The sequence below is a fragment of the Molothrus ater genome, unplaced genomic scaffold, assembly GCF_012460135.2.
Source record: "Molothrus ater isolate BHLD 08-10-18 breed brown headed cowbird unplaced genomic scaffold, BPBGC_Mater_1.1 matUn_MA514, whole genome shotgun sequence".
Classification (NCBI taxonomy): domain Eukaryota; kingdom Metazoa; phylum Chordata; class Aves; order Passeriformes; family Icteridae; genus Molothrus; species Molothrus ater.
This window is the reverse complement of record NW_023416850.1, coordinates 163956-172488: the sequence shown is the minus strand read 5'-3', so window position 1 is coordinate 172488 and position 8533 is coordinate 163956.

The window sequence follows — 8533 nt, the reverse complement described above, 5'->3', positions numbered from 1 at the left end:
TGCCTGTCCACGAGCCAGAGCTCCGAATGCTTCCTGCTTGGAAGGCGGTCATGGACGCAATTAAAAACTGGGAGGGTGCAGGAAGACTGCGAGGCTACAGATTATGAGGCTACCCTGAGACGGCCCCGGCAACTGCGCCGGATCAAAACCTGCCCAGATCCTGCTCCCATCCTCCGTCCGCACGCCCTCCCCAGCGAGTGCCAGGGATAGAGCCCGGTCGCCACCCCCAGTCTCACCGCCACACCGCCAGCCATCCCAGAGGTGCCAGGCTCTTATGGCTTATGCGACAGACACTGACTCTAGCAGTGAAGCGGAGCTGGACTCTTTCAACCCTGACCCTGGAAAAGATGCGAGCTTACTCCCTTCAGATACGCGTAACAATTGGTTATGGATAAAAAGGAAAGCCCTTAAGGACAGAGACTTTGACACTGCTGCAGAAATCTTTGTGGCCCCCGTGCAATTCACCCTGAGGGGGGAAAATCCACAATGGAGCCCCTAGATCATTCGGAAATTAAGGAACTGCACCGTACGTACCGCTGCAGAATGGGCTGGGGTCCCCTACTTCAGTAAGTTGTTAAGAGCAACCTTTACTATTCACCTCATGACTCCTCATGATGGTAAATTTTTTGCACATCTGTTACTCACACACCAACACAATATGCTATATTTATGCCGCAATGGAAAAAAGGACTGGAAAATTTAATTGCAACGTATGCAGGGCATGCAAGCCAAGCCCTGGCTGCCTTAACTATTGACCACCTTGTGGGGGACGGGGCGCATACCAGCCCTAATGGCCAAGGCACCTTACAGAGAGAAGCCCTACAGGATATTAGGGCAGCTCACCTGGCATTCCTTAAGGTTCCTGATGCCAAAACTCCGCAACAGTTCCTTCATGAATATCAAACAAGGTCCACAGAGCCTTACTTGCAGTTTGTGGACAAATTGACACAAACATTGGAGAGACAAATCAATAGCGAGCAAGCCAGGGAGATTATACTCCTCAAAACTGGCCGTCGAGAACACTAACCTGGACTGTAAGCAGCTTTTAAAATCTTTACCCCCTGAACCTGAACCCACTTTACTCCAAATGATACAAGCGTGCAACCGCTTGGGGACATTACAACACACCACAGCAGTCACAAATCAAGCTGTGGGGCAAGGCATAGTGGATGCTTTTGCCACCATGAAATTAACCCCTGGGAAACAGCTGGCTTGTTTTGGCTGCGGGAATGTGGACATATCCGCAGAGACTGCCAAAGAACGCAGAAACCTAAAGCTCCGGGTGTATGCCCTTGCTGCTGGAAAGGCCCTCCCCTTGCTAATAGATGTCGCTCCAAGTTCCACCAGAATGGCCAGCCTTTGCAGGGAAACTTCTCTCGCCGGGCGGGAACGGCGACGCCCGAGGACACAAATTCCGCAGCCGACGCAGCAGCTGGGAGCAACCGTGAACTTCCAATCGGCCCTGCCCCCGCCCGCTGAGCAACTGTGGGTGACTCACAACCAGCCACCCCAGGCAGCGCAGGAACGGACCTGGCAACCTCCGACACAGTAACATTGCTTGATTCATCTGTCCATTTGCTTCCCACAGGAGTTTTCAGACCGTCAGGATAGAATATGCACACTTTGATTATAGGCAGATCTTCCACCTCGATAACGATAACAGGGTTGTTTGTTCTCCCTGGGGCTATAGACTCTGATTCCCTTGGGGAAATAAAGATCATGGCTTGGACCCCCCCCATCCATCCTGTGTAGGAGCAATATAGCTCAACTTATAGCCTTTCCTGCAGCACCCCTGCCTGCACCCCTGGTAGCTGAATAAAGGGAGGGGCGTTTCGGTTCTACAGGGGTCCCACAGATTTTATGGACACAATGTATTACCTCTGAGCGTCCAACATGCCAATGCAAAGTGACTCTGAAAGGTAAAGACATAGTCCTGGCAGGACTCATTGATACAGGAGCCAATGTGATTGTTATCTCAAAAAGCCAATACCCGGTGAGTAGCCACTGATGGCTGTGCCTCAGATACTTTAGGGCGTGGGTGGGAACCATTAAAGTGAGCAGAGCCAACACTTAGTGCAGATAGCAGGGCCTGATAAGCAGATAGCCACAGTAAAACCTTTGGTGCTTTCTGTTCCTCTGGTTTTGTGGGGAAGGGATGTCTTAACACAGTGGGGGATTTTTATGCATTCAAATTTTCATATAGGGGTTATTGAGATGTGGGAGGACACCCCCAAACTGACTTGGAAGACTTCTGATCCTGTGTGGGTGAACCAGTGGCTCCTGTCATTAGACAAACTGTGCATATTACAAGAACTTGTACAAATACAGCTGGAAAACGGACATATGGTCCCGTCTAATAGCACTTGGAATTCCCCTGTGTTTGTGATTAGAAAGCGATTTGGGGGGTGGAGGCTGTTGCATGACTCGCGGAAAATAAATGAAGTAATAGAAGAAATGGGAGCCCTCCAGCCGGGGGTCCCTTCCCCTCCCATGATCCCCAGAAACTGGCATTTGGCAGTGATTGATTTAAAAACTTGTTTCTTTGATATTCCACTGCATCCAGACGATACGCCAAAATTCATCTTTTCTGTGCCAACCATTAATATGCAGGAGCCACTAATTCGATATCATTGGACAGTATTACTGCAAGGCGTGCGCAACAGCCCCACTATTTGCCAACGTTATGTTACAAGGACCCTATGTCCGATCTGGGAACGTATGCCCGATGTTCTGTTGTACATTACATGGATGATATTTTGATCTCTGCAGAAACTGTGATTGGAATTGAAGAAGCTGTGCTGACTGTCAGCCAGGCTGTCACATTGCCAGGTCTGACCATTGCTTCTGAAAAGGTTAAAAAGACCTGTTATAAATGATCAAATCGGTAGCCAAATTTATGAAAAATTTAACAAAGAGTTATGAGATCAATAACAAAAATAGAAATTTCAAAAAAAAAGAAAAATTACCACAGCCAAGACAGCGTCAGTCCCGGGAACAGCGCTGGGTGACCTAGGGTTCCGGCTGACAGAGAGACAGCGTTTCCCCAGAGGTACACCCCGAGTGCTTCCTGTGGCCAGCTTATATACAGTTTATTCTGCCTGGGGCAGGGATGACCACATATTTCTTTGTGTTCCTTCTTAGGTATAGTTGAATCCATACAGATGTAGAAACAGACAAAGGCGAGCTCAGAGATGCAGAGGAACGTCTGAGTGTCCAGGCAGAAGATGCATTCACATGTACTAGTTTCTGAGTACCGCGATGAAGTAATGTCCAGGTGTATGTCTTGTGAGCTCCTCGAGACATTCCATTCTGGGAAGGTCCTGAGCGGAAATCGCCCATAACAGCCAGGGACCGTTCCATTCATACGCTAACAGACCTGATATTATCTTACTGCTGTCCGGGACCTGGTTAAAATAAGAATAAACTCTCTTCCTAGCCAGAGTGGTCAGAAACATAACTTTTGATCTTTCCAATATTTTATACACATATAGATATCTACTTCTATAGCATGAATTATCTCTACCATATACTACAGACCCGTATTTCCCCATGGAAATATCTGGGCTGGCGCATTGGAACACACTCAATTTCGGCACAACCTTTGCAAATTTTAGCTGAAATCAAAACTCTGCACGATGCACAAAAATTACTAGGGACTATAAACTGGGTTCATCCCTTGCTTGGAATTTCAAATGCAGAATTGGAGCCATTGTTTGCCCAGCTAAAGAGAGAGCCTGACCTCTTACCACCTAGACATTTGGACACAAAGGCACAAGCTGTGCTTCAAAAGGTAGCTGATGCTATCTCACAGAGACAGTCAGCTTGCTGGGCTCCAGAGTTACCACTTTGGCTAATATTCTAAACCCTGACAGGCAAGCACGTGCCTTGATATTTCAGTGGGACTCAGAAAAACCAGACCATCTCTTAATTATTGAATGGGTCTTTTTGCCAAACAATACGCCCAAGACTATTTCCATGCAAGATGAACTTATGGCCTTGTTAATTGTCAAAGCTCGTCAAAGACTAACCTCCTTGGCTGGAAGGGATTTTGACCGCATCTTTTTACCTCTTACAATGTTCTATTTGGACTGGTTGCTACAGAAATCTGAGAAATTGCAAATTGCTTTAGCAGATTACCCAGGGCAGATATCTATCCATCCACCTAGGCACAAGATGTTAAGCTGTTCTTTTAACTTGGTCCCAAAGCCACGGAGAAGTGAGACTCCTTTGCAAGCTATGACAATATTCACGGATGGTTCTGGGAAAACCCATAAATCAGTGATTGTGTGGAGGGATTCTGATACCGGAACCTGGCAATCTGATATTGCTGTTTTTGAAGGGTCTCCACAAATTGTAGAATTAGCTGCTGTAGTCAGAGTGTTTCAGAAATTCAGCTCACCTTTTAACCTAATAACAGACCCTGCCTATGTAGCCGAAATTGTGCCTAGAGCAGAAGCCTCTGTCTTAAAACAAGTTAGAAATGATGTTCTTTTTTACTGGTTGAAACTACTAGTTTTTCTTTTGGATCAAAGGGCTGCTCCTTACTTTGTTATGCATATAAGGTCGCATTCCAATTTGCCTGGGTTTCTTACAGAAGGCAACACCCAGGCAGACTTGTTAACCTTCTTGGTGCAACATGTTTTACCAAACAAAATAGAGCCCGCTCAGGTAAATCACTCATTTTTTCACCAGAACGCTGGGGCTTTAGTAAGGCTTTTTGAGCTTACTCCAGAACAAGCTTCTGGTATCATTGCTACGTGTCCTGATTGTCAGCATTGCTCTCTTCCTCATGCACAGGGGTCAACCTGAGAGGCTTACAGAGCCTACAAATTTGGCAAACAGACGTGACACACTTTCCTGAATTTGGTCGTTTGAAATTTGTGCATGCTTCCATTGATACCTTTTCAGGTGCTCTGTTTGCCTCAGCCCACACAGGAGAAACAGCACAGAACACTTGTCATCATTTCACTGCTGCCTTTGCCACATTAGGAATTCCGCAACAGATTAAGACAGATAATGGCCCCGCATACATTTCCCATAAAGTTGCAAATTTTTTCTCTTTATGGGGAATTACCCACAAGACAGGCATGCCCCACTCACCCAGCAGGCAGGCCATTATAGAGCAAGCCCATGGCTCCCTCAAGCATCTCCTGGCCCAACAGAAGGCAGGAGCCAGAGATACACCTGCTGAAAGGCTACAGGAAGCCCTATATGTTTTTAATTTTTTTAACTGTTCCATGATGGATTTAAATCCCCCTATGACTAGGCATTTTGCATCATCCACATCTCTTTCCTGCAAGGAAAAACCACTGGTACTGATCCGTGACCTAGAATCTGGCAAAATCCTTGGCCCCTACCCTTTGGTCACATGGCGGGGGGGAGGAGGGGGGGTTTGCTTGTGTTTCCACAGAAAAGGGACCTCGTTGGATCCCTGCAAGAAATGTGAAACCATTCTGGGAACCTCTAACAGCACCTGACAGAGACCAGGCCGCTACCCAACTCTCAGAAGAGGAGGGGGAGGAGGAACCACACAGAGACTGCAGCTCATGACCAACATCTTCTGTCCCACCTGCAAAGGAAACTGTGGACCTTGGGTTTTATGTCAATGTAAAAAGTGTGGAGATCGGTGGTATCACGGAGCCCTTTTGGCAAAAGCATGGTGTGCATCATGTTATGACGTGGAGTTACAAATAAAGTATAAAGCCACTGAATTTTTAATTGTAGTAGGCCACAAGGAAAGGGATAGCCCTCGCCTCCCTATTCTCAGGAGGGAAGTTTTGAGGGAAGCTGAAAATAGCCATCTTTGCAAAGTAGAGTGCAAATAAAAAAATTTAGTGCCTTATATCTGGCCAGTCCCTGAACAAGCTTGGGAGAGGACAAAAAGGGAATGTGCTAAAAGATATGCTTGGAAATTAAAATCAAAAAAAGGGGGTTTTTGCTGCAACATAGAATGGAGTTAAAATGGATGCTCTGCTTATGCTTGTTAGCACTGCTTCGTTTTATTAACGCAGCTTGGCCTGTTGACCAACCCAAAACAAATGTTTGGATAACTCTAGCCAATGCAACAAAACAAGATACCCTATGCTTGGCCACTGCATCCCCAGAAAATCCATTTTCAACCTGTCTAGTCAGCCTTGCCATTAGACAATTGGCCAATACCAAAAAATACTGAAAGTGTGGTGCAGAGTTCAAATGCTGTTGATGCATGGGATCAGTGGACCCCCTACCTTCCTGAAGCACCCTTGGAGCCCCAAGAATTAGAGCTCCTGGGTCCTGTAAAAATGGATTTTTGTGTTGATTTTAAATACACAGGAAGAAATCAGTCTAAAGCTTGGGATGTTTCTCCCTATCACCTTGTATATAAGAATCAAACCTTTTGGTGTAATTACAATTCTGGCAGCCCTTCTAAATCTAGCAATGCCCCCCTAAGGCTGCCATCAGGAATGTTTTTGGTCTGTGGAGATCAGGCCTGGGCTGCTATCCCTTCGCACGTACAAGGAGGTTCCTGTAGTCTGGGACGATTGACTGTGCTAACACCTAACACATCCATGATTTTACAGCACAAATATCCCCACAGAATAAGGTGCAGTTTACATGCATTTGATAAATACTGCAATGATGAAGTGTCTCTGTGGTCTGAGACCCAAATGAATTTGGCCTACTTACTTTTGCCAAAATTGGCTGCAAAAAAGGCCTTAATCCGATTAAATGAGATGGCTTGCTGGCTGGCAAAACAGACAAATGCCACTAGCTCTGCTTTGTCAAACCTATTAATGGATGTGTGTAGTATAAGGCATGCTACTTTGCAAAACAGAGCTGCAATAGATTTTTTTGCTCCTAGCACAAGGTCATGGCTGCGAAGATTTTGATAGAATGTGTTGCATGAAGCTTTCTGATCACTTGGAATCTATCCATAAAAGCAAACAACAGATGAAGGATAGTGTGTTTAAACTATGAGTAGAATCTGGATTTTGGCTAGATAACCTGTTTAGTGGCTGGGGTTTAGCTCCCTGGCTAAAGGATTTCTTTAGGATAGGTATGCATGTGGTGATTTTGATAATAATTATATGAATCCTGATACCTTGCTTGCTTCAATGTGTGCAGAGATTAATTAATAAGACCATTAAAGGAATGGTTTTGGTTGACACAGAAGGGGGAGATATTGGGGTGCACGAGACAGAGAGTACTTTGGACCTTATTGGCATAAGAGAATTGATAGATAAAATGCCTTGGCAAAAGCAAACGGAACTTTGAAAATTAGATCTAGATAGCAAGAAGATTTAATGAGACAAGTTTACCAGAAAAAGAAAACCCTATAGAACAATGCAAGGAAGAGATGCTGCTATATGCATAAGTTTGTGTATGTGATTTTAACCTAATTATTGTGGTACACCTTACTAGTCTCCCTAAAATAGTATATAAGTGCTTGTATCCCACAATAACATCGGATTCTGATCACTGAGTCAGCCTCCCTGTCTTTCTCCATTGCTGACAGTGGGACAGATGTTTGCCCAAGCTCCGTGATCCCTGTAAGATTCCGTGCAGAAATTTGGATAGCCACATCCCAGTACAAATGAGATGCAGTCATTCCCTTCTCTGTCAAAATCTTGAGGCAGACGCAGGAGGCATCTTGAAAGTGGAACAAAATCCTGCTGGGAGGGGGAAAAAAGTGCATGCAACTCCTCTGCAAATCAACTCTGTTCACCTCATGAGCCTTGGCTTAGCTTGCTTTCCTGGTGACTCAGCGCAGACATGTCCTCTGATGGTGGACAGCACAGTGCCTTGAAAGGAGCTTTACCTGGGCTCTTCCCACTTCGAATGCTGAGGGAGGCATCTGAAAATCTATGCAATTGCTGAAGGGCCCAGAACTACCTTGAAATTCTCTTGCTGAAACACTGCACTTGTTACCCAGAAGAGTTCCCTCCATTTGAAAGTCTCTCATTTTCCCCATTTCCAAGTCAGCTCACAGCAACCAGCCACGTGTAGGGCTTAGAGAAGGAAGCATGGCACCTTAGCATGGAAAGCCCAGTGTGGGCCCTCAGGGCAGAGCACTTTGGTGCCCCAAAGGTTTAAGAGAGGCCACTGTTAGGAGGATGTCCCATCTCAGCCCTCCTTTACTCTTCTATACCAAGTGATTGCCAGCAAGGGGGGACAAGCAGGGCCTGGTCCCTCCTCCTGCCCTGCTCTGAACTGCAGCTGGCACTGTGGGGCACCAGGGCACAGGGGAATAACATCTCTGCAAGGCAGGTAGGGCGGTGTGGGGCAGCTGTCAGGGGGTGCGTGGGGCAGGGCGGGGGAGGGCCCCTCTGCCAAGGGGGAGGGCCTTGGGCCGCCTGGAAGCAGCGCAAAGCCAGGAATGGGACAGCCTGTCGGGAGCACACAGCTTCCAAGGCACTGAGCAGCTTAGGCATGCCGTGACACAGGAGGGAACATTCCAGGGCTCTGGAGGCTTTGGAGTTTGTATTGCCAGTCCTGCTAAAACCAAGGGCTCCATCAGAGCATCTTCTTGAGACATAAACTTCAAGGAATTTAG